Below are 18,818 nucleotides of genomic sequence, written 5' to 3'. Positions count from 1 at the left end.
TGGTTGAAACTAACGTCAACGTCTTCTAGATCAAACATGATGTAATTATCGTAGTAGCAGGAGGAGGCCGAGTTTAGGGTGAACGAACCCCTCCCCCAAAACACACACATTTTAGCTTTTATGTTTATAGATGCCCCCCGCCCTGATTTAGGTAATATATGACGCGTAAAATTGAAAAGAAGTAAAAAACAAAACGAACGTGAAAAAATACCAAAGGGGGAAAAAGGGAGACCCCCCCCCCCAAAAAAAGTTACCACGTAAAATGCAAACATGTTTATTTAGATCTAATTTTTTTTTAAATTGAATTTAAATTAATTTTTTAATATTTACTTTATGAAGTTTACAAAAGTGTACTTTGAAAATTGATGAATTTAAATTAAATCCTAAATTAAATTTTATAAAAGAAACATTTTGTTTAACCATTTTAATGCGTTGCAAGAAATGCTTTTCAACCTTGTATTATATACTAGCTGGGTGGGGAGCCCGGCCATACCCGGTCATAAAATACGCTTAAATATGATATTTTAATTTGTCTAGATTTCGTATATATTACTATAGAGTCGTGATTTAAAAAGTTTTTATTGAGTATTTTGGGTGACATCAGCTAGAATCGAAACCAAAAGCAAAGCTGTAGCATTTAAAGCTGGTGACGTTACCACTGCAACAACGTGACATGCATATGAACTGATTAAAAATAAACTAAGATGTACAAAATGCATAGCGATATTTTTTCAATTTTGACCACTTCTTGACCCCTTAAAACTATTTTTACCGGCTAAAGACCCATAAGAGAACTATTCATAAAAATCCAACCATTTGAAGCTTCTAGCGCCCCCCCCACCTGCGATTTTTAGTTTCGGAGGAGATAGAGTTTGAAAATATGGAGACAAGCAGACAGACAAACAGACAGACAGGCATAGTGAGTTTTATACATTAAATATTTATTTATTTGATTATCTTTCCGAAAATGTGAATAATTTTACAGATGAAATTAACTGAGGGTAAATTTTTACTTTCTTGCCATATTAATGACGGGTATTCTAAAATGACGGGTATTCTGAAAACGAATATCACATGTAAACTTTGCGTAGACAAGTAGGTTTCTGGATATTAAAACACTTTTTCCAGTGTATTATGTAATAAATGTCAGTGGCGTTCGCCATTCTTAACATGAGGAGAAAGGAGGTGTTTAGTAGAATGCATGTGCATCAGTACTTTCGGTTTGGGGGGGGGGGGAAACATGGCCTCCGGCCAAAAAACATAATGGATTACATTAAATAATAAAGGTTTGAATATCGAGAAAACTACTTTTCTGCGCCAAATGTAAATGTAGTATTCGTTTTCAGCATACCCGAAAACGTTGAAAAGTCGCCAATTTAACGATGAATGCTGAGGTGGGAAAAAGTTTTTTTAGAAAGTGGGGACACGGAGTTAAGAAAAAAAAATGAAATTAAAACAACCCCCGAGCGACGCCGACTAGATATAGCTTGGCATAGATAAACCATATTAAAACAAAGTAAAACGTTGTATATTCTATTTGTTTATGTCTGGTGCGGAAGTTTATCCCCACAATGTATAGTTGTTGATCATCCTCCGTCTTAGTCATTTCCTCTTCGTAGAAATAACGCGGCCATACCTTGGATATTTGTTGTAACATCAACGGCGAGTCAGAAACATAGGCGACCCTAAGTGCAACCATACCGGTGTCAGGTGAAAACCTATCCTCGATGCGAAAATGTTCCGATTACCAAACCGGACTTCCTGTTTAAGTTAAAAATACATCTGTAAAATATATTTACAAAAATAAAAACGTTTTCAAAAGTTTTACATATTTTATTCCTTATTAATTTGTTTATTTATTTTAAACTAACAAAAAATGTCCGGTTTGGTAATCGGAACATTTACACATAGAGGCTAGGATTTCACCTGACACCGGCACGGTTGCATTTAGGGTCTCCTATGCCTCTGGATTGCCGTATCAAGCATAGAATGCATAAGGAAATTATAAACTGACTTAATTCAAGTATATAAAACACCTGTTAACATAACAACAACAACAACAACAACAACAACAACAACAGCAACAGCAACAGCAACAACAACAACAACAATATAAAAAACAACAACAACTAAAAACAAACAATCTCTTCGTATTTGGTTTGTAAAATAGATTAAAAAAAGAAAGAAAAACAAAAAAATTTACCCACAGCTACAAAAAAGTTATGAGTAAATTTTTACCTGGTTTCTACCGTAACATTTTCCTTTAAAATGACGACTTTCATCGGGGTTTCAGGTATGCTGAAAACGATTATCGCATTTACATTTTCCGCAAATAAGTAGTTTCCGGGATATTAAGGAATGTCATTTCTTATGTTATTGCTGGTGGCCATCTTGTACGTGCGCGTGTACGCGTAGCTTTTTGGAGTTGCGTTTATACGCATGAGCGCTCGCTCGCACGTACCAAGACGGCCATCAGCAATAGCATGAGAAATAACATCGCATAATATTCGGGAAACTACTTATTTGCGGAAACTTTACATGCGATATTCGTTTTCAGCATATCTGAAAAACTATGGAAGTCGTCATTTTTTTTTTATCAAGTTTTGTTTCACATAAGTAACATATAAGTTTATATATATATATATATATATATATATATATATATATTATTATTATTATTATTATTATTATTATTATTATAGCAGGCCAACCGGCATACCCCGGTCGTAAATTGGACTTAAATATGATATTTTAATTGATGTAGACTTCTTATTTATTATTAATCCCAAAAGGGCTGATATGCTCCAAAGGCTATTAATTCTGTAGAATATGCAATAAATAATGCCATAATCAAGCTGGCGCATCAGTTCCAGTAAAGTTAAGTGGACGTTGACTCTCGCACATACTACACCGGCGACGAGTTGGGAAAACCAGATGCTACGTGTAATAAAAATATCTTTAAATTCAAGTTCCTTTATAAAACAGGTACGATTCCGCTATATAATATCAACAACTATGGCTGATAATGCTGTCAGACCAAAAAATAGCAAAAACGTATGGGCATTATTAATCACTAAAGTTAATGCACCATGGGGCGCAAACAAAACTCATTAATGAATTTCATACAATATGCATTAGATACGGTTATAACACCTGAAATTAATTCGACGTTGAGCATGAGCAGTACTAAAATTTTCACAACAAAAACTCGTCTGCCTACAACCACTGTCTATAAATTCCCTTTCTCTCTCTGCGTATCCAGAACCAAGCTGAACTTCCATGAGCACAGTTTCTTTCACGTAACTGCGCGTCTGTGGAACACAGGATAACGGTGCTGCATCCCGGCTGATTATAACATTGCCGTTTTTAAGTCCAATGTAAACCAATTCTTGCTGAGCCGTAGTCTAAAATAATCAATTTTTCTATCAGTTACAGCCATAATTACAAAGTCCTTCGGTGTCTCAGAGTTTGCTTGCTTGACTCAATAACTCTTATCCTTGATAAGTGGTGAATCTTTCGTAAAAAAAAAAAAAAATGAAAAAAGCTGACTATTTTGGAAAACCAGGTGTTACCACTTTGTATTCAGATTAATCTACAAATCGCTGGAAAAATAGTTGCATCATTCTACTGCTTCAGTAGATATCTCACTGCCGATGCAAACCTCTATCCGTATAGGAGCCAAGTACGGCCTAAAGTGGAGTGATATTGCCACATCTATCTTTTTTTTTTTTTTTTTTTTTTTTACACAGTGATCACCACTTATCAAGGCCCGGAAGCCACTCAGGGATAAGGGTTATTGCAAGTACATTAAGTTAGTGAGGAGATTTGCTGAAGTGTTTACTTAAGGGGGCGGTTCATTAGGAATTTGTTAACATTGGACTTGAAGACATCCAAGTTGTAGTCCGGAGGGAAGCAGGTAGACGGAACAGAGTTCCACAGGCGTGCAGTTCTAAGAAAGAAGCTTTGTTCATGGAATCCGCGTTTTGATTTAGGCACAGATATAGAGTGGGGGAAATTTTTCACAGTGGATTCAGCTAGACGGGTGTTTTTCGTGAAAGATTGGCGAGGGGGACCAGAGATAGAGTTCAAAATTGACTTCGAATCTAGTAAGTGGTGCTCTTTTCTCTGCAACCTCTTTACCACAGAAGAGATATTGCGAGCCTGCCTCTGCTCTATTGCTATTTTCATGCCAAGTGCTCCTCTGAGTTCTAATCTATGCCCCCCCCCCTTTGCAAAACTTTCACAAAAAACACCCGACTTGCTACAACTACTATCAACAATTTCCGCCACTCTCTATTAAATATAAACGCAAATTCTATAAACAGAGCTTCTTTCCTAAAACTGCCCGCCTGATGAACTACTGTTCTACTAGTCTGTTTTCTAAGCCGATTACAGTATGGCAGCCTTCAAGTCTAATATAAACAAATTCTTGCTGAACCGGGCCCTTCAATAATCAAATTCTACCCAATCTACACCATTATCGATTACTACACTACCACCTCACATTCCTTAACCTTTATCTTCGAATGACCTTCGAACTTTGATAAGTCGTGACTGCCGTGTAAAAAAAAAAAAAAAAAAAAAAAATTAAAAAAACTCAATCGATTAGAAAACCAGATATGGCTTCATCATAAATCAACACAACAATAACAACAACAACATATAATTTTAATTAAACGTGGAAATACGATTTAAAAAATAGCGCAGGTCACTCTCTGCATTAGCACCCTATTTACTTGCCTCCCCACGAGGGCAAAGTTAGACACAAAGTCGGTTTTTAATGAGAGAACATCTACTTACCTCCCTACATCCAAAGGGGCACTCTGGATTGGAACAAAAATTAAAAAAAAATTGTCTTAGTCTAGAGGGGTTTCTCCTACATTGACCGGCCCTGTCGGTGGGGCATTAGAATACGCCGACTGCCTTCCTGCAGAGGGTAAATGTCCCTCAATGGGGGTCCTGGATATGACCTTAAACTATATCCAGTGGTGAGGCCCCAGCTTGTGGGCTTTGGGGAGTGTGGAGCCACCCTTTAATTACCATTGCTCCCAGGTCCACTCTGACCCGGAGTGGTAGTACCTGTTAGGGTGCCAACTATGTTTTTTTTACATAGGCATCACCACTTATCAAGGCCAAGAGGCCACTCAAGGATAAGGGTTAAAGAGTGTACAGTAGACATTGGACAATATAGTAATCATTAGTAATGAAAATTTGGTAAATTTGATAACTTATATAGAACGGCTCATCAAGAACTTATTTACGTTAGACTAGAACACAACCATATTGTAGTCAGCCGGAAAGCAGGAAAACGGAAGACAATTCCTTAGGCATGCAGTTCTAAGAAAGAAGCTTTGTTCATGGAATCTACGTTTAGGTTTAGGCACAGATAAAGAGTGGGGGGAATTATTGATAGTGTGTACAGCTAGACGAGTGTTTCTTGTGAAAGTTTAATAGAGACCGACGTGAAAACAACAAATATATTCTATTAAGAATTTTTTTCTTCAAAATCTTTGGATTCGGCATTAAATAACCCGAAAAGGGTTGATATGCCGTAAAACAAAAACAACCAACCAACCTACACTGACTGAAGACGAAACAGACTAAGTGCGACTACAGAGGATGTACTACTACACTTATTAGTCAAATTAAAAGTCTCAGAGGATTTAGCCCCTGAGCACTTGCTAAAGATAGGACGTTATATCGCTGAAAACGTTGATAAATATAGTGAATGAAATAATAATAGTAGTCCAAATAATCCCAAACCTGAAAACATCATAACAAACAGTTGTTATAAAGTTTTAAAAAAATATCCAAAAAATACATAAATACTTATATTATATACTTATATAAATATAATAAGTCAAATACATACCTGAGTCTAAAAATTGAAGTAGATTTTTTTCTATTGTGTTTTTCTTTAATTAACAATAATCCAAGAATTAATCGATGATTGACTTTGGTATTTAAATAATCCGCCATGCGTTATTGGCCCTGTGTTTTGTGGATATGTATGTATATATGTGTATATAAATGGATGGACGGATGTGAGAGTAATGCCAGTCTGTGTGTCTGTGAGTTTATTTATTTTTTTAAAGGGTTTAAATAAATAGAAAGATAAATACATAGGCAGGTATATTTATCTATATACATACATATATATACGTACATATCTACACGCACACACGCGATGTTGTTGGCGATGTGACAGGGCAGACTGCTTGAGGTGGACTGTTGCTGAGGGTGAGTTAGTTGTTAAGAGAGGCCTTTTCCTCTACCTCTGACCAACCCCAGCACCTTCTCAGGTGCTGGGTTGGTCAGAGGTAGAGGAAAAGGGGGGGGGATATAGGTGTGAGTACGATAGAGAGAGAGAGAGAGAGAGAGAGAGAGAGAGAGAGAGAGAGAGAGAGAGAGAGAGAGAGAGCAGGGCGTTAGCAATCGTTTATATACTCATATACAAGAACGATTACCTGTAGTTGACACGAATGTTTCCGAATTATATAAAAAAAAGTCGTTTTAAAAGTATTTTTTTCCGTTCGTTTATTACTTACTGCTTTCAGTTTGAATCTCTCTCTCTCTCGTAGAAACACTAACACACACACACACACACACACACACACAGACGGTGCCCCAAAATGATCTGACACATTTGTTGGTAAAAAAAAAAAAAAAAAAAAAAAAAAATTGAAAACAATTAAATGAAAAAAATCAATAAAATTAAAAAAAAATATTTTTCTGTTCGTTTATTACTTACTGCTTTCAATTTGAATCTCTCTCTCTCTCTCTCTCTCTCTCTCCCTCTCTCGTAGAAACACAAAGACACATATATATATATATATATATATATATATATATATATATATATATATATATATATAAGATTGTTGAATTATTATTTATTTTTTTATTGGCGATTAATTTCTTCCTTTTTTCCGCTCCCTGAGCGTTTTTTTTTATTATAGGAAAGGAGTTATTTGCCCTTTATTTACATTTTTTCTTTGCCCACATTTTATGACGTATTTATTTTTTTAAATTTTATTTAAATATTATTTATTAATTATTTTCTTAAAATATTATTAATTAATAATTACTACGTGCATAAAAGTAAGTCATCTATAGACATGCATGTTTCAGAGTTCACAACCTCATCAGTATACTGATGAGGAGTGAACTCTGAAACTTTTATGCACGTAGTAATTATTAATTAATAATTAATAAATAATATATATATATATATATATATATATATATATATATATAAGAGAAAGAAAATTAAAAACTGTAAGTTGAACTTTACAATAAAAAATTCTTGGCAATTTATGACTACAATAAATTGCAGTTTCACTAACTAGCAAATTCTAGCATTGCTACAAAAATAATTTGCTGATTTCTTCATATCCTCTGGTGAGAAGAATAACAAGGATAGCATTCTTTGAAACTCCGCGGAATAAGGACTTTGAAAAATTGTTTTTTTTGGAGTATTCAGTCGAACAATAAATTTTGATTGTAAAGTTCAATTTATAGTTTTAATTTTCTTTCTCTTAAAATAAGCTCGACTTTCTATTGCGGGTATTTTTTTTTAGATTAGGTCCACCTCCATAATTTTCTTTTAAATGACAACTTTTATAAGTTTTCGACTATGCTGACTATGAAAATTGCATTGAAATTTTGTAGAAATAATTAGTTATCGAGATATAAAACGTATTATGCATTGTATTTTTTGGCGGTCATCTTTTTTTTACGCGTGTGCAATGTCAGTCAGATGAGTAGATCTGTTTATGGCGCGCGTGCACGCGCGTAAAAATGGCCGCCAAAGAATACAATGCACAATGCAACTTTTTATATTTCGATAACTACTTATTTCTGCAAAATTCCAATGCGATTTTCGTATTCAGCATAGTCGAAAACCGTAAAAGTTGTCATTTAAAAGAAAATTGTTGAGGTGGACCTAATCTGAAAATTTACCCTATTGCGTATTGCGCTTTTTTTATTCGGTTGAGATTAAATTATAATTGCAGCATTAAGATTTTTTTTTTTTAACTCAATTCATAATATTATATAATCAATTCTAAATGCTGCAATATTTTAAGTTATAAATTTATTATATTTTTACTAGAATATCTTGTCCTTTTCTTTTCCAGTTTTAACAACTAGTCCTTTACTTTTCCATGTTTAGCCTTAACCATATTACTTTTCATGCTTACATTTTTCTATTGTAATATATATATATATATATATATATATATATATATATATATATATATATATATATACATATATATATATGTATATATATATATATGTATATATATATATGTGTATATATATATATATATATATATATATATGAGCAAACAGTTAATGAAAAAGAAAAAAACACTTTGAAATGAGTTATAAACATATTTAATCTGAAAAGGAAACACTAGATAAATGGATAGTCCTTAATCCGCGGAGTTTCGAAGAAATACTCTCCTTCTCATCAGAGGGTAGGAATTAGCAAAATTCAGGATCGGATTTTGCATGCAGAAGTATTTGATGAAACAAGAACATATTCCTTCTGCTTAACTTATTTTGTTTTCAAGTAAGATCTTTGACTTATTTGTTGTATATATATATATATATATATATATATATATATATATATATATATATATATATATATATATATATATGGTAGGCAGATGATCATCCCGCTTTCTACATAACTTTTTTTTTGTTCACGTGCACAAATATTTTTTTCCTTTTGGAAATTAATTTTAGTTTTTAATCTTTCAAATAATCAAAAAACAGTCGGAAACATAAAAACAAATATGATAAATCGGCTTTCCAAACCAGGTCTCCCTTTCTTTATTCGTCCATTTTTGGCCATACCTAGTTTATGCAAGTGCTAAATCTGCGATAGATTAAATTTTTTTCGGGGGGGGGGTCTTTATTTTCAATTTTACATTTTTTTACTCCAAGCTCCTGTAGACTATACATATTTTTCGGCTTCATACTTACGCAACTTAATTTTAGATAAAACTAGACTACACGTGAAATATTTAAAAGTATTGTAGGGGAGTTAATTTACGATATAAATATTACGTAAAATGAGCCATATGTTCCTGATCGCACAACATATGCCAGAACCAGTAATCATTTTTTTTTATAACAACTATTAGACTTGTGCAGGATTGAAAATATTATATTCGTGAACTGTTTTACATTTCAGTTAGTAAATGAAGTTGCGTGCCAGTCTCTGCTCAATCGTTATTTTCATGGCAAGTGTCCGACTGAGCTCCAATCTTTTGCCCCTCCTCGCCATCTTTCCAAAAAAAAAAGCAAAAACAAACAAAACAAAAACACACACACACACATTTAGCCCAAATCACTATCAATAAATTGCCCCACTCTCTATCGGCGCCTAAACCTACACGTGGATTCTATGAACAAAGCGTCTTTCCTAAAACTGTCTACCTATGGAACTGTCATCCTAGTCTGCTTTCCAGCCGACTACAGTATTGTCGTTTTCAAGTTTAACATAAACAAGTTCTTATTGAACCGTCCTTGCAAATAATCTAATTATACAAAATTTCCATGACTAACAATTACTACGCTATAGTCGCAATGACTATCATACATACATTAACGCTTATCCTCGGGTGGCCTCCAGGCTTTGATATGTGGTAAACCCCTAGAAAAAGAAAAAGAAAGCTACGCAAAGACGAGTGCCAAATACGAAACAGAGTTTCAATATGCATACACACTTGCATACACGCGCATACATACACCTTCTATCTATCTATCTATCTATCTATCTATCTATCTATCTATCTAGTATTAAATAAAAGGAATATTACCGTGTGTGTGCGTGTGTGCGCGCACGCGCGTGAGTTCGTTCCTTATGAACTCCAAAACGGCTGGGCCGAGTTTTATGAAAGTTCATACAAACATACTTTATGTATCTGGTAGTGTTCTTAGGTGAGTGTATCGGAAAGTTCTGATATGCATATGGATATAGCTCAGCTAGGTTAGACGGTCACGTTTGAGCCTGTAATCCTTTTAACTTTGTACATTGGTCAAAATATAATAATCAATGGAGAATTGGCTCTGTAATGATTAATATGAAATCTGCATCAATTAAAATATCATATTTAAGCGTATTTTACGACCGGGATATATATATATATATATATATATATGTGTGTGTGTGTGTGTGTGTGTGTGTGTGTGTGTGTGCGTGTGTGTGTGTGTGAAGGCTGTTTCAAAGGTAAAGGCTCCTATATTTTAACTCAAAATGTTGAAGAGCTACGAAGACTGGAGTAGTCCCATGAAAGCAAACGACCTTTTGTGCTCCAAAATTTATTTTTCTACATTCTCCTGACAAGAGAAGTTTGGTTTCTCGAACGACTAGGATGCGGCTCGAATCCAAAAGACGGGAAATGTGAATAAGAACGCTGCTTGCAACTTCGAGAAGAAAAGGCCTACCAGAATAAAGACATATAAATATTACTAGCGGGGAGGGAGGGGGCGTCCGGCTTTGCCCGGGCGTAAAATGCGCTTAAATATGATATTTTAATTTGCCAGATTTCGTATATATTATTATAGAGTCGTAATTTGAAAAGTAAAAAAAAAGAAGTATTTAGGTGCCATCAGCTAGAATCGAAACCAAAACTGTAGCATTCAAAGCTGGTGACGTTACCACCGTACCAACGTGACAAAACCGATTAGGAATTAAAAGATGATTAGTTGGCCAAAACGTTGTGAGACAACAACTGTGGAACGTATGAATTACTGGGGATGAGTTACAAACGTTAGCATTCCTAGCCCGTAGCGATTAATTACTTGACGAAGGTCAAATGATGGGTTGGTCAAACGTGGCGAAACTTGCCTGCTTTCCAGCTGACTGCAATATGGTTGTCCTCAATTCCAACGTAAACAAATTCTAGATGAGCCGTTCCACTTAAGTTAACGAATTTACCATTACTAACGATTACTGTATTGTCCAATTGACTACTGTACATTCTTAAACCCTTATCCTCGGGTGGCCTCTAGGCCTTGATAAGTGGTGGTGTCTATGTAAAAAAAAAACAACAAAACAAATGAAGATGAGGATGAGAATCGGCAAAAGAATGAATTCTCAGTTTTTCTTGCCTAAATTTCATTTGATGACTTTTTCCACTTTTCAAATGTTCAGTAGTAGTAGTAGTAGTAGTAGTAGTAGTAGTAGTACCTATTTACTATGCCTCCCCACGGGACAGAGTTAGATACCAGGGTCGTTTTTTAACGTGGAGAAAAGGTACAAAAATAAAAAATTGTCTCAGTCGTGAAGGATTTCTCCTCCACCGAAAGAGAACAAGAAATAGAAGTGCAGCATCTGAAGAACAGATGGTATTTATTTGCTCCCCCACCGAGCAAATTAGACACAAGGCCGATTTTTAAAGTGAGGAGTGAAGGGGAAATGGGGACCAACTCCCCGAGGAGTAGGGGAGCTGGATAGTGACAATTGGTATGAAGGGTTGCCCCTTCATTGACCAAGGTCTTATATGTGGGGTCGCCCCCACATATGGTCTTTGCTTGCAGTATCTGCACACTTTGATCTTGTCCCGAAGGCCAAGTAAAACAGTTGTACCTTTCATTTGTTTATTATTTTAGTTCTTGTCTCACGACCTGGTGAGACAACGACAACTCTGGAAGGCAGTAATTGCTGAGGATGCAGTTAGGAGATTCGGAGGTCCTTATAACACGATCAGCCGGTCACTTGACGTGTTACACTAATTGTTTTAAAAACGGTCTCGGGAAGATGTGGAGATGGCCAGTCATTAGGGTCTGTGTATCAAGAAGAAAATCATACCTGAGACGTTGGATGTGGGCGTGGCTCCTTTATTTTCTCAAGATGACCTCTTCACCCTGGTGGCATTCTGGTTGGAATTTTCTTTCTTCGTCCTCCAGACCGCTTCGTTGTTTGATGGAGGCATTCATGGCAGACTCAATAAAACACAAAACACGACACAATCGTAATATTTCGAAGGTAGTCGCTGAGGATGCACTTAGGAGATTCGGGCGTCCTATTCCGCTACGGTTACCACCTGAGGTATACCGGAGGAATAGTTGGTCGAAACGTCGGGGAAAAAACAACTAAAAGATGAAGATAATAATCAACAATAAATAAATGAATGAATAATACTCATCTCAATAGACATTTCAAATTAATTAAATAATATATACCATTCAGTATGAACCCAACCATGAAAAAATCAGATAATAAACGTTGATTTATGAGACCAAAAAAATCCAACCTTGATCGCCCTTTCGGGGCCCGTGGCGTAGTGGATAGAAACGTTGGATTTCTACAGTTCCAGATGAGAATTGTCTGAAGATAGCGGTTTCAATTCTATTCAAAGCCGGTCAGATGCTTAGTTGGCCAAAACGTGGTGAGACGATAACAACTATGGAAGATACAGTTAGGAGATTCAGAGTTCCTATCCCTGACGAAGTGTTATATATTGTCTATTTAAAAAGGATTGAGTGCTTAATTATCTTACCAGAGTTAATGTCGTTGTGTGTGTGTGATCGTCTAGTGGTCTTTCTATTACCTATGTTCACATGCTGTTAAGTGTGAATATTTGTGTGACATGTCATGTATCTTCAACATACCTTCTGCCATTTCGTTGGTCCATCTGGAAATTCTCGTCTGGGAGGGAGACTTGATACCTGTTTTTGGGGACGAAGATTTATTTCACACCAAGACAAGAAATTGGTTCTATAGTTTTTTTTTATTCATCTTCCAGTTTGTTCGCAGAAGATTGAAAAGTGAATTTGGCCTGTGTTGTTTCTTTTTCTAGGTCTTATTTCTACCACGTCAACGTTCGTACCCCCCCCCCCGCAGCGAAGGGGAGGAGAAAACAGCGAAGCCGTCCGCTCTCTTCCAAGTCCCAATCAAATCTCCTCGATTCAGCTAACCTGATCACATGACTCACACGCAATCCAATCAGCTGATCTTGACTTCCGGTCAATGTGTCTACACTATAATTCAAACTCTTCCTCTCTCTCTCTCTCTCTCTCTCTCTATATATATATATATATATATATGTATATATATATATATATATCCATTCTCTAACAGAAGGCCAGAAGAATAGTTAGTCGAAACGTCGTAAAACAACAACTAAGAAAGATAAGGATAATAGTCTTCAATAATAAGTGAATAAAATAATACTCATCCCAATAAACATTCCAATTAATTAAATAACAGTAGTGCCTTCTTTTACGCAACAACTATGGTCTGGTTTTTAAGTCTTTTATTTTTCTGTTTTTGTTTTGTTATTACAAATGATGGAAACCGGGGGCCATGACATTTTTCATCAGGGCCTGATAGCTGACCTTGGTGGGCTTTTGTCACAGCTAGAGCGCCACTTCAAGAGATAGGTACGTTTACATTACTCTCTTACTCTTTCCTATACACACGAGTTGAGGGGCCCTTTTTATCCTGGGTGCGTCCACCAGTATTTAATTTTATCTTTTAGTCATATTTTTATGAGTTCCTTATTGGTTACGATCTTTTTATTTTATAATCAAAAGCTGGTCTACATACAAGGGTTACTCCCGTAAACAACTCGAAGTATGTGCTGAATGGTTTGAGGAAACAAGTGCGAGTTCTTGTCTGGGAGAATTTTCCCTCTTCGCTGTGCATAAAACTAAACGAAAATTCTACAAGTTTCGTCTCTATAGTTGTCCGTTTGCGGAACACGATACAGTTTGTCTGCTTCCCGACTAACTAAAACATGGCCGTCTTCAAGTCTAATGTTAATAAATTCATATTGTCGTCCATTTAGATAATCCTACCCTATCCAAGTTTCCATCGTGACTGATCCTATCTTATTATCTACTAAACACTTAAGCTTTATCCTTGAATGGCCTCCAGACCTTGATAAGTGGGTGACATTCTAAGTAAAAACAAGTGAAACATGCATGGTCCTCCGTGAGTACACAGTAAACAAGGCATAAAAGAAATGACTAAGTTCAGCATATGCTACCCCCCCCATTTAGGACGAAAAGTCAAAAGTCCCCAGGGGACGTCAAATTCTGGTGAAAATGAACAAACGGCACAGTTTTAGGCCTTAACATATGTAAATTTGAGTTCTTCATCATGCAAAAAAAAAAAAAAAAAAAAAAGAAATGACAAAGTCCACCATTTGCCCCTCCTCCCATTTAGCTCCAAAAGACCCGAAGGCCTTAACGTATTTAAATTTGAGTTCAGCACCATGGAAAACTGCTAAATAGATATACACAAAATTTTTTGAACAAATATGTTAAAATAGCCCCCCAAAATGGAGTGCTTTTATTAACCCTAAAAGAGCTCCTGGGACACACCCAAGAGTTATCGCGAAGTATAGACAAACAAAATTATATAGACATCAGTTAGTTACAACTTTTCAGAAAGTTTTATAAAAATCCAAGGCATCAAGTTTTGTTTTTAATAAGCACAAAAGAATCAATTTTAACCATTTTAACACGAAAGGCACCCCTATAGGGGCAAGCGGAGTTTTCTCGGAAAATCTGTTCTGTTACTTTTTTTACTGATATCATGTTTAATGTTTGTGCCAAATTTCAAAAAATTCTAAGGTATAGTTATTGAGAAAAGTGCGGACAGACGAACGGACGAACGGACAAGGGTGAATTTACAGGTCCACCTTGCTTTTTTCGGGTGACCAAAAATGTACGTAAACTTCTTATTTCTGTTTGCTGGTTATAGAACAGCCTTTGCTTTTTGAAGCATTACTTATCCCACAGCCAGCATCTTAAGACTGAAGGCAAACATTATGTATAGGTGTATGAGATCTCAATTTGAATATTTGAACGAAATTCAAAACTTTTGCAGTCAAGTATGTAGATTCATTGTTTACGAGTGTGGGTGTGTGTGTGTGGGGGGGGGAACCACGTGGATGCATAGAATAAGATGAATCCATTTTTTTTGTCACTTTGATCAACAGTAACATTTCTGCCTTCGCCCCCCCCTCCTCGAAGGTAATTGCCCCTGGATGAGTACAGCAACGGTAAACAACCAGTTGACACTCCTGCTATAATCATGCGGAGAGCCACCACCCAACATTGCATTCTGGGTGCGTATCAACTCGACGTTAAGTAAGTAAGTCGAGAGGTGGGGCGAGATAGGACAGAAGCAAAAAACTGACCTTTGCTGTGTGACGCTCATGTATATCCCACTCCCCCTCCACATTTTCTATTCCCCTCTCCCTTTTCTTGCTCGTTTCCCTCTTCTTTATCTCTTCCTTCTCTTTCTTTTTGTCACCTTTTTCTCTCTATCTTTCTATAACTAACACACTTCGAACATATGGGCTGCCACACAGGCAAACTAAGAGACGCATTCGCACCAAATAGTAGAAATTTCCAGGTTGGTATCTGGGGACACGTTTTATTTACTGGGGGGAGATGCACCTCCGAATAAACTCACCGACGGGTAGGCAACAAGGCGGTACTCCACGTAATGGTGTACCGGCAACCTGCTGCAAGATGCCTTTCTGACACCGCACGTCAAGCGCATGTTTGTCGCAGCGAATCGTGACTTCTAAAATGTTTGCGACACGAAGTTGCACCACGTGGATCAAATAAAACACTTCGTAGCTGGGACTGGCTCAACCCTAACGAACAAAATGTCTACACATATCACAGTTCTGTCAACGACGATATATATATATATATATATATATATATATATATATATATATATATATATATACAGGGTGCCCACAAAGTCTGGCTACATAATGTAGTCAGACTTTGTTTATATATATATATATATATATATATATATATATATACTTTTTACGCAATTATTTGTGTTCACTATAACTTTTATGCAATTATTACAAAGTAAGTATAAATCATGTAGAATGTCTGCATGAATATAATTACACGAAAAAGTTAACTAAAGATGATCATACGATAAGACAACCGAAAATTAATAGGGAATTAATTAAAATGAATGTTTAAAAGAATATGCAAATTAGCTAGATTATTTGCAGATAAATGCATTTCCACGACCCATATATAACAAAATTGTATTTTCTTTTGATATTAATAGATAAAAAGGGGTTTTGACATGAATAATAATAATAATAATAATAATAATAATAATGATAATAATAATAATAATAATAATAATAATAATTGATTTGAGCGACGGCGAGTCGCTGGATCGATTATTATGATTAGAAAAATAAACAATTAGATTAGGAAAAAGTGATTCACAACTGAAATAATAAACAACTACAAAAAAAAATGTGATTTTAGAAAATACAAGAAAACATAATTTTTGGTTTGGATAAATAAATAATTAGATTTTTGTTTCCTCAGCGGTTGGGGTTTTAGACACGGGATGAGATGTAGATTTGTGGAGATTCTAACCAGTCGTTTGCTGAACATCAGAGAGAACGGACGACTCAAGGGGGAGTTCGTCTCTTCATGACGCAGTGAGCGGCGTATTCTCAGGCAGCCAAGATGTGAAGACGTTATAATCTCTGAAGATGTTAGCCGGAATCATGAAAATAAATGTTCGTATATTTCCAGGTATGTGTTGTGTTTATTTACACCTGTAAAAAGAGCTGTTGTCTACAACTGTTTCAATACGTCCACGTCAATCGTTTCCTGCTAGAACTGTTGCAGAAATGTTAAAATATACACACTAGACGATCAACTAAATGATACGACGTATATACATACACCCATGTACACGTACACGAATATACAGATAAAATATATCCCCCCACTATTTAACATGTACGTTGTTTTGGGACATATTCATATTCACACACAACGTAACATTATTAAAAATCCTCTGGACAAGGTTTTTCAATTTCGTTGGCGCCGTCTAGATATTATCGTTGTCTGTTATCGGCTTCTGAAATAATTAATATTCATGGTATTTCTTCCCTTTTAAAATATAGATAAAAATCATATGATGAGTTTATCAAAAGTTTTGATGAAATGAATGTACGTAGAAATGACGCCGGTAAAAATGGCAAAGGAAAATTGCACGGTAAAAATGGCACGGTAAAAATGGCAAAAGTGAATAAATAGGTAAAAATGGTACGGTAAAAATGGCACGGTAAAAATGGCAAAAGTGAATAAATAGGTAAAAATGGTACGGTAAAAATAGCACGGTAAAAATGGCAAAAGTGAATAAATAGGTAAAAATGGTACGGTAAAAATGGTACGGTAAAAATGGCAAAAGTGAATAAATAGGTAAAAATGGTACGGTAAAAATAGCACGGTAAAAATGGCAAAAGTGAATAAATAGGTAAAAATGGTACGGTAAAAATGGCACGGTAAAAATGGCAAAAGTGAATAAATAGGTAAAAATGGTACGGTAAAAATGGCACGGTAAAAATGGCAAAAGTGAATAAATAGGTAAAAATGGTACGGTAAAAATGGCACGGTAAAAATGGCAAAAGTGAATAAATAGGTAAAAATGGTACGGTAAAAATGGCACGGTAAAAATGGCAAAAGTGAATAAGTAGGTAAAAATGGTACGGTAAAATGGCACGGTAAAAATGGCAAAAGTGAATAAATAGGTAAAAATGGTACGGTAAAAATGGCACGGTAAAAATGGCAAAAGTGAATAAATAGGTAAAGATGGTACGGTAAAAATGGCACGGTAAAAATGGCAAAAGTGAATAAATAGGTAAAAATGGTACGGTAAAAATAGCACGGTAAAAATGGCAAAAGTGAATAAATAGGTAAAAATGGTACGGTAAAAAATGGTACGGTAAAAATGGCAAAAGTGAATAAATAGGTAAAAATGGTACGGTAAAAATAGCACGGTAAAAATGGCAAAAGTGAATAAATAGGTAAAAATGGTACGGTAAAAATGGCACGGTAAAAATGGCAAAAGTGAATAAATAGGTAAAAATGGTACGGTAAAAATGGCACGGTAAAAATGGCAAAAGTGAATAAATAGGTAAAAATGGTACGGTAAAAATGGCACGGTAAAAATGGCAAAAGTGAATAAATAGGTAAAAATGGTACGGTAAAAATGGCAAAAGTGATTAAATAGGTAAAAATAGCACTTTGACAACAAAATTAAGACCGTTTGAAAAGTGCGATTAAGCTCCCATCCTTTTAGTTTTAAATAAGGTTACCCCCAACCCCTAAAAAATAAAAATATTTTTAATAGGCATTTACACTGGTAGGGATGGAAGCTATTTTTTTATTTTAATAAGGGCTTACCATGGGTAAACTAAAACTGAAAATGCTTTCTGCTAGTTTGATCGATTCTTTAGCGAGCCAGCGTGAAAAGTCTTTAGACTGGTAAAGATGAGGAATATAAACTTAATTGCTTGTATATCCTATTTCTCTGCTTCTGTATTCGTCTGACTATTCATCATAATGTCTAACTCTAGTTAAGCCGTGACGGCACAAGCGGACAGGCCAGGCATATAGGATCAACAGAACGTTATTTGATATGACAGGGCGCGCGTTTGAAATTAATGCTTCTGTTTAGAGCACAATTGAGCCATGATACTTGCCTTTTGCATTTTAAAATGTCATGTTCTACCAGTATTTTGTTTCGATTCTTGAGCGATTAGACTAGAACGGACCGGAAATGATTATTATTTTACGTTAAATTTATGCGCGAAATTGCTTTCCTATCCGAAATTCAAAAATAACTGTTTTTACCCCAACTAAATCATTTAAAAAAGAAAATGTAAAATCTCTCAAGGAAGTGAGGAATCTGAAGGTGTTAGTCTATTCGCCGCCGCTGCCGCCGCCGCCGCCGCCGCCGCCGCCGCCGCCGCCGCCATCATCATCATCATCATCATCAT

The 18,818-nt window shown here is 35.6% G+C and overlaps 1 protein-coding gene across 1 annotated transcript in view; it reads right to left on the bottom strand.

Annotated features, from left to right (window-relative positions):
- The window catches only part of LOC145259960 (uncharacterized), a 358,155-nt gene extending 351,879 nt beyond the window's left edge, over nucleotides 1-6,276 (bottom strand). The window contains exon 1 of the mRNA XM_080117937.1: nucleotides 5,873-6,276. The gene's annotated coding sequence lies outside the window, so the exon portion shown is untranslated. The remainder of the gene's footprint in view (nucleotides 1-5,872) is intronic.
- Between the last annotated feature and the right edge of the window lie 12,542 nt (nucleotides 6,277-18,818).

Source organism: Euprymna scolopes, chromosome 35, assembly GCF_053919585.1.
Source record: "Euprymna scolopes isolate OS-2025 chromosome 35, ASM5391958v1, whole genome shotgun sequence".
Lineage (NCBI taxonomy): Eukaryota > Metazoa > Mollusca > Cephalopoda > Sepiida > Sepiolidae > Euprymna > Euprymna scolopes.
The sequence above is the reverse complement of the archived record's forward strand: the minus strand, read 5'-3'. Positions and strand labels throughout refer to the sequence as shown.